Source organism: Bos grunniens, chromosome 1, assembly GCF_055505025.1.
Source record: "Bos grunniens cultivar Pamir isolate PY7600 chromosome 1, Bosgru_T2T1.0, whole genome shotgun sequence".
NCBI lineage: Eukaryota > Metazoa > Chordata > Mammalia > Artiodactyla > Bovidae > Bos > Bos grunniens.
Genome location: NC_141165.1, coordinates 35360726 through 35375605, shown reverse-complemented (window position 1 = coordinate 35375605; position 14880 = coordinate 35360726). Strand labels below are relative to the sequence as shown.

General features: G+C 37.0%; 1 pseudogene; it reads left to right on the top strand.

Annotated features, from left to right (window-relative positions):
• LOC147379256 (phospholipid scramblase 4-like) overlaps positions 1–9245 on the top strand; it is a 31760-nt pseudogene extending 22515 nt beyond the window's left edge.
• The last annotated feature ends 5635 nt before the right edge of the window (positions 9246–14880 follow it).

Below are 14880 nucleotides of genomic sequence, written 5' to 3'. Positions count from 1 at the left end.
AATTCTATATATTGTTAATCTTGTGCATTGCAAACTATTGATACAATGCTATAGAAACAATGTGTGAAATTCAATACAGTTGTATTAGGAAACTGAAATTTAACACAAAAATTTTATTAAATTTTCTCTTTGTAAAACAACTATAAATACACATAAAAGCCATTAAACTGCTAGAGTAACCCCTTTTATAGAATGTTTATAGGTAATACATTTTGGAAAATCATTTTTCTACTCACACACTAATAGAGGAATTTGTCTTTGCAAGCCTAGGGTCTCCTAGACCATTTCCATTTCTTTTAAAATCGTACAGATTCATGTCAATATATGGCAAAAATCACCACAATATTGTAAAGTAATTAGCTTCCAATTAAAATAAATAAATTTAAAAAAAAAGAAAAAATAAAATTATAATGCATAATTTAAAAAATAAAATTGTACAACTTTAAAATTACCCAAGTTCAAAAAAGTTGTTCAACTTTTTCTGTTACCTTGACAGATACTATCGATTCACTTTTCCCTTTCAGAAATGGTTTCAGTTAAAAAACAAAACCAGAAATAAACAAAAATAAAACAGGCTTTGGAGCCAGACAATATGGTTTTTAATTCTGACTTTATCTCCTACAAGCTCTGCAGCCTTTAACGCACTTCTTAACTTGTTGGTGTTTTAATTCCTTCACTTATAAAACAGTACTATCTATCCCTGCCCTACTGAGCATTATGAGAATTATTGACATGTAATATAATTCCTGGCACACAGGAAGTACAGAGTAAATGAGAACTATATTGATGCTGTTTAGTTAAAGTTCCTCCTTGGCTGTGAGTGGAAGGCACACACCCAATCGTTGTCCTGTATCTTCCCTAGATCTTTGAGATGTCATGTGGAAGATATGTAGATCCTTTTAGGACCTGTTAGTGGAATTCTGTCTAGTATAGCAGGATTATTTGGTCTCTGAGACTTAAGTTTGCCAGAGACTCCAATAAATCCTCAAATAACTACTCCTAAATAACCGCAGTTTGTTATGGGGTAAATTTCTCCCACAATGAAGGGCTTCATTTCTTTAGGATATTTTGCCCAGCAGTGGACATTTTACCAAGTAGTGAATATGTTTTATCTTTTAATCCTAGATTTAAGATGCTAGAATATTTTAAAGGGATGGTAAACCATTTTAATGGCCACTTTTGAAATATCACAAGACATTTTCAGACTCCCCCTGCCACCTTTTTGTGTTTTCACAGGAGAAATACTACTGAATTAAACATGGATTGTGTTATCTCTGTCTGCATGTAATCACTCACATGACTAAACACTCATTATTTCAATTCATTTCAAAATGTATTCATTAAACTTATTCAACAAATTCATTAACTTAATCAACAAATCTTTAAGAAATATGGCATTTCAGTCAATGTTCTATGTTCACAGATTAGGAATGATGTAAAATTGTATAAAGTATTATCAGTCTATCCTCAAGGAGATTTCCTCTCTTAGAAGGAATCAAATATAATAGGTAATGGAACTGTCAAATGTCTATCTTGGGAGTAATTCTGAAATAAAGTGAAGATAAAAATTTACCTAATGGTATTCCCAACCTCCCTTTCCTTTGCCCTAATCCTAGTCACATGTTGCCTGCCCTCTCCAAACTTTTCCTAATTAAAGTATGTGCTGCGGGAAGATCTTGGTGTTTAGTAGTGTACGTGAATGGCAGTCACTATGTTATTTTCTCAGAAGTACCCGTGAAATGATATAAAATTGGACATTCCTGAGTAAAGTCCACTGGCTGATTCACTCTCCATAAGCCACTGAGAAAATTGGCTTCTCTGTGGCTGGTCCATATTAAATTATCATGAACTTCGTGACAACTCCAGTCTGTGGGAGACGTGTCAGATGTCAGCGAGTGGAGATTGAGGGGACTAAGCTGGGAGCAGTCCATGTCAACACAGCTTCTTCTCAATTCAGGCACTGTAGCAGAAAGGTGATTTTCTAATATTTTAGATAAATGTTTTGATCTTTTACGGTAGAACTGGAGGAAACTGTTTTCCTATCTGGTCATCTCTGCTAATAACCATCTGATCAGGTGCAAATAGGATAATTTCACTTGATAAAATATATTTTTAATTAATTCTATTCCTATTAAGTGAAGTGAAGTGAAGTGAAGTCACTCAGTCGTGTCAGACTCTTTGCAACCCCATGGACTGTAGCCTACCAGGGACCTCAGTCCATGGAATTTTCCATGCAAGAGTACTGGAGTGGATTGCCATTTCCTTCTCCAGGTGATCTTCCCAACACAGGGATTGAACCTGGGTCTCCTGCATTGCAGGCAGATGCTTTACAGTCTGAGCCACCAGGGAAGCCCTGATGCTATTATTAAAGACAATTTAAAAATCAGTTAATATGCTATATGATCAATTTCTTTTCTAATGCTGACTTAATTCTTTTATTTCTCTCCTAATTGCTTTTTATCTCTCCCAACAGTTGGACTATATACATGTTCTTCAGCATTTTGAGCCTCTGGAAAGTAGGTATAATTCAACAATATTCAACAGTATTTGAATAAGATGGAAGTTTGAATCAGCAACATTATCCAGTAATGAGCAGAATTATCCAGTAGCCACTTTCTTTTTTAGATTAATCCATTTTAGTGATTCAAAGAGGAAAGATTTCTTTTAGAAACTAAGAGAATTATCTTTGTATAATTGTATTTATTTATAAATCATCTAATCATCAAATCTTATATATTATCTGGCTCTTCACTTAGTCCTTGTCTCCACTCCTATCATTAACTTGTATAGATAAGGTGGGGGAAAGAGCAGAAAAATGAAATGACTTAGCAAATGACAAGCAGAATCTTGATTTGCTGAATTCCAGTCTAGGGCCCTTGCTTTGGAAATAGAAAAAATGAGAACAGTCAACATGGAGACTGTCCTTCATCACTAAAACATTCCCGACCCTTAAAGCAACAGCTCTACACATTTGTTTGACTATAGCATAAAGTTTTTAACTCTTGGTCCTTTTCCTATTTGCAAGTTGCAATTACAGTAATCATCTTCCACAAGCTGACTAATTCATGAAGCAACATACAATCTCATCAAAATATTTTTAAAAGTCAAATTTTCTGGATATAGGTATTATATAAGACATGATCAGTCTTCTTCAATATGGTTTCAATCTTTACTCTTATGTGAAAAAATTTTTTTAATCATTTTACCTTGAGATTAAAATAAATGTTTTAAATTCTAAAACATCTAAATACTTATAAGATTATAAAATATTTTGATGTTTGAATCAGTTGCATTTGTTTCACACGAAATTTTTAAAAAGTTGTTTTTCTTTACATCTGTAACAAATGTTGCACAAATAACTTCTTGAGGACTATTTTCACTACTTCTAATTTAAGATGGCTCTCTCATTTTGTGTTGTAATGATGGCAGGTTTTGAAACTAATTGGAGAAGGAAATGGCAACTCACTCCAGTATTCTTGCCTGGAGTATTCCATGGACAGAGGAACCTAGTGGGCTACAGTCCATGGGGTCACAAAGAGCGGACAGGACTGAGTGACTAACACACTTTGAAACTAATTGTAGATACAATGCTGAAAACAACCTGGACCAGATGGTTTACATTGTAACTGAAGATGGAGCCGACTTTATGCAGAATGCTACTGAGACACTGAGGCCCTCAGTGCTCAGGGTCACTGACTCTGTGGGCCAAGAAGTCACGGCAATGCAGAGACCTTTCAAATGCACCTGTTTCTGTTGTCCCTCCTCTGGGCAAGAGGTCATAGAAAGAAAGTCTAATCCATTGTTTCTTCCTGATCCAACTCTTCACCACATGGCTGTGCTCTTTCCAAAACCATGGAGATGGGGATTGTCACTGGCTCTGACAAGTCAGTATGGAAGAAGATTTAGGGGAGACGGAAATTTAATTAATCAATTAATTCACCTGAGGAAAATCACCAAGGGATTTTCTTATGGGCTCTTGCTTTTCAGTGATAATTGGTAGGCCAAGAACAAATTAGAATTGTTTAGTCAGTGTCCACAGTTCTTTCAATTGTGTGTACTGAATTAGAAATGTACCTGTCATGGAGAACAGTAGTCACACACTTACCTAAAGGTACCTTTGGATCCCTAGATAAGGTGTTGGTAAACATACACTTAGGCTTTTAGTATTAGAAGAGATTTTACGTAATTTTACATAATCCATCACACCCATGTCTTGCTACAGATAAAGAAAGAGTGGTTCAAAAGAGTTAAGTGCCTGATGATGGTGTTATGTTTGGCAGGTGGCAGTGCCAGAACTAGAAAGCAGATATTCTGAATTATGGTTTGGTCGTGCATGTGTTTCTGTCACTTCAGTCATGTCTGACTCTGTGACCCTATGGATGGTAGCCCACCAGGCTCCTCTGTCCATAGCATTTCCCAGGCAAGCATACTGGAATGGGTTACCACGCCCTTCTCCAGGGGATCTCCCCAACCCAGGGATCGAACCCGCATCTCCTTCAATGGTAGGCAGAATCTTTGCCACTAGCGCCACCTGGAAAGCCAACTCTTCTCCAAACTGTTTGTTTGCTACAAGGAAAAGAAAAGCAGTTTTAAAAAGAGGCCAAACAGAATTTTGAATTCCAGATATGTCACCCACTTAAATGTCTACAGTTTATTTAACGTCTTTGGGACCCAGTGTTCTTGTACTTAAAAATAGGCACAATAATATCCACAGGATTTTTTAAAAGACATGTTTATTAGCATTTACTAGATGTTAATTTATTTACATTAATAATTTAGTAAATGCTGATACTTAATGATTATGTGATTCAATTTTCTATATAATAGAGAAAATAATAGTACCCATCACTTGGATCTTTTTGAGGATTAAATAATAATAAATGTTAACTGCTCTGAACAGCACCTGGCACATAGTACACTGGTGGCAGAATGTTATTAATATTTATTTCCAGGTATCATACTTTATCACTACTGCTTTTGTAATAACAGTCTTATATTTGGAATTGAACTTTGTTTCTAATCCTTTATTATTTTGGATATACTAGGAATTTTTCTTCATATTCATGGTTTGCGTTTTCTTCCAAGATTAAAGTAAGCCATGATGTAATGTGGCTCCATGGTAAACAATCTATCTACCAATGCAGGAGACACAAGTTTGATCCCTGGGTTAGGAAGATACCTTGGAGAAGGAAATGGCAACCCACTCCAGTATTCTTGCCTGGGAAATCCCATGGACAGAGGAGCCTGAAGGGCTTTAGTCCATGGGGTCATCAAGAGCTGGACACAACTGACTACACACACACACACATGCTTTAGTAAAGCTAATCAAAATTATAGACTTACTCAATTTATGAAACATTTATCCCGATAGGTTTTTTTTTCTGATTTTTCCACTTAACATTTGTGTTATGTGTGTATGCATGTTTAGTTCTATGAAATTTTATCACCTGTGTGGATTCCTGTATTCACCACAATACAGATACCGAACAGTTCCATCACCACAAATATCCCTTTTATAACCACATCCACCATAGAATTAGAAAGGGAGCTGCCTGTTTTATAGCAAGCAGTAGTCAAGCCTCCTCTGTGTCCTGAAGGAAAACATAACCCCATCCTTTAAAGTTTCTTTCTGCAAAGATATCCTTGAAGCATAAGAGTGAAATACCAGAGAACCATGAAGGGCTATCTCTCCCAAAAATAGTCTCCCTAGTCCTTGAATAAGTTAAAAACATATGTAGTGGTGTGTGTGTATGTGTGTGTGTGTGTATAAATATAGCATCTTCACCTCTGTCTCTGCTTCACTGGCAGCTGGAGGTGCAGTGTCCTCCTAGCGTCACCACTGGCTTTGTAGCCGAACACTGGAAACTGTGCAGGGTGGAGTACAGCCTCCAAAATGAGAAGAAAGGAGATATGATGGGAGTGCTTGGGCCATGTTCTACCTATGGCTGTGGTTCATTCTATTTTTGAGGTAACCTAATGTTAAAATCGGAGAAGGCAATGGCACCCCACTCCAGTACTCTTGCCTGGAAAATCCCATGGATGGAGGAGCCTGGTAGGCTGCAGTCCATGGGGTCGCTAGGAGTCGGACACGACTGAGTGACTTCACTTTCACTTTTCACTTTCATGCATTAGAGAAGGAAATGGCAACCCACTGCAGTGTTCTTGCCTGGAGAATCCCAGGGACGGGGAAGCCTGGTGGGCTGCCCTCTCTGGGGTCACACAGAGTCGGACACGACTGAAGCGACTTAGCAGCAGCAGCAGCAGCGATGTTAAAATAATGTATTTAGAATTTCTCTATGTGGGCAGATTAGCCTCTGAATGATTTTGTTTCAGTCCACTTTCACATAGGAGTGAATTGAGGTTTATAATATTACTCAAAAATGAATATAGGACTTTCCTGGTACAGTGGATAGGAATCCACCTTCCAGTGCAGGGACACTGGTTCTACCCTTGGTCCAGGAAGACTCCACATGCTGTAGAGCAACTAAGCCCATGTGCCACAGCTCTGAGCCTGTGCTCTAGGGCCTGCGAGCCACAACTACTGAGCCCACGTGCCACAACTCCTGAAGCCTGCACACCTAGAGCCTGTGCTCCGCAACAAGAGAAGCCACCGTAATGAGAAGCCTGAGCGCTGTGACCAAGAGTAGCCCCTGCTCACCTCAACTAGAGAAAGCCCATGTGCACCAACCAGTGCAACCAAGAAATAAAGATTGCTTTTTTAAAAAGCTTTAAAAAATAAATAAAATAAATACAGTAGTATGGTGAAAGAGTTAATTACCCAGCTGACATCAAAACATTTTCAAAGATTGCTAATGGGTTCCATCATCCTTTCCCAAAATGAGAGGTCTTTTTTTTATGATTTCAGCAGTTGATAAAGGTAAAATATCAAAAATGTTCTGAGAGATAGCCTGACCTAATCTATTTTTTAATACAAACAGAACTTATAACAGGTCATACTATAGCATTTTTTCAGTAAAAAAAAAAAAAAATTGCCTTTCAGTGTCTACGAGAAATTTCTTATTATCTAACAGTAAGATTTGACAAAAGAAATTTATAGAAATATTTCCAGGATTTTTTAAAGATTCTTTTCTGAATGCTTGACAAGCCAGCTAAGTTCATCATGTTTATCCAGTAAACTTCTCAAGGTCCCATATTTATTTCACCATATTATCCGGCATTGTTTATCTGATTAAAAAAGGCAAAAGTTACTGTCGCAAAGAGAAAATGTGGCTGAGCTAAAGAGTGGGAAGGATGGAGTATATTATTCCCATGAGCAAGTGACATTAACATATTCACCATATAGTAAGTGCCAGGGTCTCCCTTTTAGAAGCAGAAGTCCTTTGGTGTCCTAGGATACCTTAAAGACAGTGAGTTTAACCTATAAAAGCTTGTGAGTATGTGGATTTTATGAAGTGCACAGTACCATACCTTCTTGCTTTTTCATGTTGCTTGCTAAGCTGGAGGAGAATGAGAGAGTCATTTCCTAGGCAGGTTGATAGGGAGTCTAGGGGTCCCCAAGGAGAGAGGGGTCTGGAATTCTCAAAGAGGAAAAAAGGACAAACTTTTTTTCTTTTTCCACATTCCTTAGGATTATATACCAATAATGTATCCTGCCTAAGGACAGTCTTTGGATTCAACCTTCTGTTATTTTAAACTGTTAATTATGGGAGTATACCTGGTCTTTACAAGGATGTATCTTGCCTGAGGACAGTGTTATCTTAAAATGTAAATTATGGGAGTAGGTTGGAGGAGATCTTTACAACCTCCAGACATTCTTTGGATTATATAACCTCATTGTTAACACTAGCAAGCGGGTACTCTTTCTGCCCACTTCTGATGCCTATGTCAGAAGCTTTCTCTATGTCCTTTATACTTTAATAAAACTTTATTACACAAAAGCTCTGAGCGATCAAGCCTCGTCTCTGGCCCCGGATTGAATTCTTCTCCTCCGGGGGCCAAGAATCCTGGTGTATTCGCGTGATTCAACAACAACCTTTCAAGAATCCTCCCAATCCCCAGTCCTAATCCTTTGCTATATTGAGAATAATTTAGTAATTAATTCAAATAATACCTCATGACACAAGTTCCCCCTAATGTTTCATTTAAAGTTGAAGAAAGAGCATCGGCCTGATAATTTTAAGATATAGTCCATTCTCTACATTTGCCTCTCTATTCTTGCCCTGCAAATAGGTTCCTCTGTACCATTATTTTAGACTCTCTCTATACATGTGTTAATATATGATATTTGTTTTACCCTTTCTGACTTATTCACTCAGTATGACCAACTCTGGGTTCATTCACACTACTGCAAATGACCCTTTCACTCCTTTTTATGGCCGAGTAATGCTCCACTGTATACATGTACTACATTTTCTTTATCCATTCATCTGTAGATGGACATTTAGTTTGCTTCCATAACTTGGCTGTTGTAAATAGTGCTGCAATGAACATTGGGGTGCATGTATCTTTTTGAATTATGGTTTTCTCATGATATATGCCCAGTAGTGTGATTGCTTGGAGAAAGCGATGGCACCTCACTCCAGTACTCTTGCCTGGAAAATCCCATGGATGGAGGAGCCTGGTGGGCTGCAGTCCATGGGGTCGCACAGAGTCGGATACGACTGAGCGACTTCACTTTCACTCTTCACTTTCATGCATTGGAGAAGGAAATGGCAACCCACTGTAGTGTTCTTGCCTGGAGAATCCCAGGGACGGGGGAGCTTGGTGGACTGCCGTCTCTGGGGTTGCACAGAGTCAGACATGACTGAAGTGACTTAGGAGCAGCAGCCATGTGATTGCTGGGTAATATGGTGGTTCTATTTTTAATTTTTAGCTCTTAACTAATTGCATAGTGTATAACCCTTCTTAACTATAATTTCCTCATTTGAAATTACATTAAGTTCTAAGTCCTTTTCCTGAACTGTTTTTATGCTCTCTCAATATAAATTGTTTCTAATTAGAAAATTAAAACATGTATTTTAACACTTTTCAATCATCACAAAGTCTCATTCTTGTCTTTCTAGATAAGATTACTTGATGGCATATCTAGCATGGGCAGTATCACTCGGAAGTGGAATGGTATGTTATCAGCAATGAGCGATGCTGACCACTTTGAAATTCACTTCCCATTAGACCTGGATGTGACCATGAAAGCCATGATTTTTGGAGCTTGCTTCCTCATTGTAAGTCTGTCACTTTTGAGTTATCTTGAAAGTGTTATTCTTTCTGATGAGGAATAATAGTACAGGGTGCTGGGAAGGGAATAAATGTGAGAACTAGGATACCTCCTGTCTCTGCCACACTCAGTAGGTACATGACTTGTGACACGATTCAGTTGAAAAGGTCAGTCAGTAAATTTGAGTTATTCATTAACCTACACTGAAGCCAGGAACAGTCTCTAGTACATCTGAAATGTTCAGTGAATGCTGAATGAGTAAAAGTCCTGTTATTTGTAAGACATGGCTGGCTATTTAAGGGGAATCAAAGATAAACAAAATAGTACTATATCCCTCAGCAAATGTAAATGAATTAAATATGTAATTAGATATGAAGCTTCCCAAGAGTTTCTAATATAAAATAAATGCAAAGTAATCTTTTCCAGACCGTGTCATGAGACAGGTGTCAATTATTTCTGTTTTTTAGAGATAAAACTAAAATTTTTCAGGGGTTCATAGTAGGCAGATGGGAGTACTGAGGAATCTCTTCCCTCAAGTGGAATTGTAATGAAGGGAGTTGGAAAGAAAGGGAGAGACTTGAAAGGTCCTGGAAAAGAGGGTTGCAGAACGGGCAGAATTTAGCTGATACAAAAGCTTCGTGAGCTCGCAAGTTCAAAGTTCCAACAGAAAACTTGATGAGGCAGCCTGCTGTCTTAACTCTGTTTTCCCAGTCCCCTAGAGTAGGCTGGTGGTCAGTGCCACTGGAATATGTGGTGGGGCAGGGAGAGGTCTAGGGTTGCAATGACCGTGGTACATCTACTCTTGAGATCAAAGCTATATTCTGTTTACCCAACCAAGTGTGTATCTTAGAGCATCTATCCATGTAACAGTTTTTGGATTCTAAGAAATAAAAATATATGTACAGTAACATAACACATTATAAGGCAAATAATTTACATTGGAAACCTATGTATAAATGTAGTTAAAAAAATAAATTCTAAAAATAAGTTTTAGTCACATATAATTAAATAGCTGAATAGTTGCCCGTTACATTTTCCCATGGTTCTTAGTTCTACTGCTGATATCAATAAAGGACCAGTCATGTGAAAGCAAACAACTTTGTTATATATAATTTCTAGGTTTACCTTAAAATTAAATGCAGACCAGACTTATATGCATCTGGGTAGATTATGAGGAAAAAAATCCTAATCATGAAATAGGTGGATAATGTAACCAATTACTTGTAATAACAAAGATGCTAACTGTGATGCTAACGATGATAAGGGCAGCTATTCCTTTTTAGTGTTTTTGTATTATATGCATGCTTCTGGTTCTAACTACTTTCTGTGTAGTAACTCATTGAATTCTTACATGTTAGATAAGTTACTATGATGATTCCCATTTTAGAGATGGGAAAACTAGGGTTAGTTATCTTGTGCAAAGCCATCTAGTCGCAAAAGTGTCCAAAAGCCACTATTGAAGATGACTGCAGAGACTATACTTTAAACCACTGTGCCGTGTGCCTCTTTCATCTCTGTGTGATCTCTGGTTTCTTTCTGTGTTAACACAGAGGAAGAGAAACAGGATACATGGTGGAATGCTGCTTCATGTATTTTTGAAATTTTAGGATTATAACTGGGAAGCCCATGAGGCTCTAAGGAGGTCTTGTCTAAGGGTATGTTTTTCCTTCCTTTCGTGTCTCAGTGGTGCAACCAACTGAAGACCACTTTTTATGTTATTCTGTCAATTTGGTGCTTCCCAGATCCTGTATATGTTTTAAATGTGAAACCCTAAACAAGTACAAATCTTGATTATGAATTCTCAATGGACAGTTTTCTCCCTACCTCTGGCACAGACTAGTGCAGTCAAGCTTTTTATTAATCCTCATTTGCCAGTATTTTTTCCTGGTTTCTCTTATACTGGATTGTGTCCCTTAAAGGGTTCCCATGTTATAGCTGCTACTGCTAAGTCACTTCAGTCGTGTCCGACTCCATGCGACCCCATCGACGGCAGCCCACCAGGCTTCTCTGTCCCTGGGATTCTCCAGGCAAGAATACTGGAGTGGGTTGCCATTTCCTTCTCGGGAGGGTCTTTAATACAATACATTTATTGCTCAGGCCCACTGTCTTGCCACAATCAGTGAAATAAAATTGGAAATTGGCAACTCTTAGAAGCCAAAGGAAATGCCTGTGTAATACATAGAATTTTCAGATTTTTCCTTACTTTCTGCTGCACAGATTTCTCTAAATTTCCTAGGAGTTTGGCTTTGTATGGAAATAGGTTTTAATTATGCAGTTTAACCTAGAACAAGGGTTTGAACTGCAGGTCCACTTGTATGCAATTTTTTCCAGTAAATATGTAGCACAATGCCATCTGATCCACACTTGGTTGAATCCACAGATGCAGAACTGTAAAGGTATATGTGGATTTCTGATTCCCACTGCCCACATTGTTCAGGAGTCAACTGTACTTTAGTTAGCGCTTTTAGAGTTTCACATTATCTACTTTGAACATTCCAGAAATGGAAATGACATGGTTTGTTAGTGCCAAGAACATAGGCAGAGTGCTCAGACATCAACATAACAATTAAAATAATTTTCTCCTTGTGAATTAATTGTTTGCAATGACTAAAAAAGATCGTCCTTTTTTTTCTGTTTAAGATAACATATGCAATGTTTTGTCAGATGGCATTCATACAGAATTTCCAATTGTCTGAAAATGTTTGTTTCCACTATTGTTTATTATGTAAAACATCATTCAATTAATATAGGATCAACTTACAGAAAAATTTATCTTGGAAAAATTGATGAAATCATGTTTCTTCTGAAAATTTCAAGAGTATGTTTGCTCAGTTATTTTCACTTAACAGTCATTGAACGTTATTTACTCTTTTTTTTTTTTTTTTTTTTTGCTAAAAACAAGCAAAACAGATTTAGAAAATAAACAAATTTTAGACTCTTGCTCATGCAAGGATAGGCAGATGAGGGATGCCAGTGAGAATAATTAAAATGACAAAATATTTATCTAGTTTTTTAAATTAATTTTAATTGCTGCTCGCAGCTGTTTCTGCCCTCTCCACCATAAAACTGAATAAAACAAGCCTACAAAAGGGGGCAGCACTAGCTCATAGCTTTTACTAAAATGTACTCATTTTCTTAGCCAGAATTATGCCAGGTCTAATCAGTAAATTTTAATAAATAGAAGCAAAGGGTTTTAGAGTTAGAAGAAACAGGAAGAACTATCGGCTCTACATTCTAATGTACAAGTGAGAAAGCTGGAAAGGCCTAGTTCATGTATCCAAATTAGTACCAGAAATTAGTACTAGAACCAGAACTGTGATTACACATCCCCCTTTTTTGTCCAGTATTCTGGCAATCACACCAGAAATTTGATTTAAAACATTTCAAGGTACTTTCATAACAGTGACATTTTAATTATTAATTATTCTAAATTAATTCTAAACTATCTTAAACTCATGCAAACAGGGCCCATTTCAATCATCCAGACTCATCTCACAGCAGTCCTCTAACTATGGTGGAAGAGCCAAATTACTCTGTTGCAGAAATAAACACTTTAAAAGTGTCTATGTCATGGATTACATAGAGGTTTATTTTATTTTAAATGTCGATACACTTGTATCTTTACTATCATGGCTACCATTCACATCTGAGTTTAATTTTTTTATTAATATAACTGCTTTTAGATTTTTTTGTAAAAGGATATTTAGCATTTGACAGATTCGCTTGCACTGAGGTAATTTAATTATTGGTGGCACAATATCAGATGAGCACAGACAGAATCTAATCACTACCTTGATTAGAGGAAGGGAAGTATATTTAATGGGCAGTCAGATACAGTCTGCCCAGATATAATCCAGCCTTCCTGCCAGCCTGACAGAAGACATGCCTGGGGATGTGAGAATATTTCATTCAGAGGTCTAGCAGACTCAGTCAGCTATGGAAATTATTCTGGGTACCGCTACAATATTTCCATGAGTTTATTTTTATTTTTTCATCAGTTTTAACGTTTGCATTTTTTGTTCTGTTTTCTCTGTTTGTATATTTCTTTCTGTTCTTTTGTCTTTGTGTATTTCTGTCTACATGTAATCCATGCCGTTTGTTTGTGATATGGCTATAGCACCTGCCTGGAAATGGATATCAGGGCGAGATTGTGCCATTTTCTTCACTGATAGATTTATAGCATTCTAAGAGAGAATGTGTTCGTATTTTTTTAATTTTTCAAGAGGCCACTTTATAATCAATTGAGAAAACAGGAGTGAGAAACATGTTATCTTTATCCTGACAAAGCTGTTGAGAGTACATAGCTGTGTTCTTTAGGAATACAATAAGTGCCCTACATGCAAACCTTCATGTTGTGAACTTTCAAAGATGCAAACGTGCATCTGGTTCTTGGAGGGAACCAGAACCTGTGCTCTCAACATCAAGTATGAGTGAAATTGTAGCTTGCCCTCTGTCTCCTGTTGCTAACCATCCTTCAACTCTACCATCTCCCACCTCCTTTCCCTCCTCCAGTTAGTAACTCTTCTTGTCTGTTCACACGATGGCAGCCTGTCCCCAACTGTTATACTGACTACTGTACTTTTTGAGGTATTGTACTGTAAGATTAAAATGTTTTTTTTATTTTTGTGGTTTTTTTTTATGTGTTATTTGTGTGAAAAATATTATAAACCTATTATAGTACAGTACTATATAGCTGATTTTGTTGTTTGGTACTTTGGCTAACTTTGACTTAATGAGCAAATTGAACTTATGAATATGCTCTTGGAACTGAACTTGTTTGTATGTAAGGGACTTAGTGCAATAGATCTGTAGAAGGATACAGATTGACATTTACTCTCCTTGTCTCAGACAGAGTCAAAAACCCACAGTCCTCAGAAATGAAGTACCTCACCTACAGTCACAATGCATTGGTCAACCCAAGATAGATACAACCAACTTTAAATGAGTGAAAAAATACAATCTTATTATATACCTGGAAGGAAAGAAAATAGTTTGTAAGAACACTAATGCTAACTCACAGATGTTCTGGTTTGGGTTTTTTTTTTCCCCCTTTTCTTCAAAAAAGCTTGCAATTCAAAATGTTATATGAAATCACTTAATATATAAATGTGGGCAACTGACTACATTTTTAAAACACATCTGTAAGTTGATGATGCTTGCTGGCTTCTAGTTTTGTATTTCATTTTTATCAACTAACATCTTAGTAGAAGCTAGGATAAATTAGGCAGTTGAGTGAAAGGCCCTACGGATAAGGAAAATGAAAACAGAGGGAAGTTTCTCAATTGGACACAGGCAGAGGTATCAAAGATAGACATTTGCTCACTTCAAAGAAGCTTGCCTGCCCTGAATGTTTAAAATTAAAAAGACTGACAAAATCAAAGTGAGAGTGGAGAACAACTGGAACTCTCATAAATTGGTTTACCATTTTAGAAAATCATTTGGAAGTATCTAATAAAACAGACATATACTTTATGATTTTAATTTTTAAAGGTATATGCTCAGGTTAAGTGCAAATGTTTAGCAAAGGTCATGCACAATAAAGTTTCTAGCAGCTATTTTCATAGCACCAAATGAAAAGATCCCAAAATATCCATCCACATATGTGGAATACCACACAGTAATAAAAGGGAGAAACTGAGACGTACAACACAGCGTGGCTGATAGAAAATCTCAGAAGCTATCTATATTAGTCAAGTTTCTCCAGA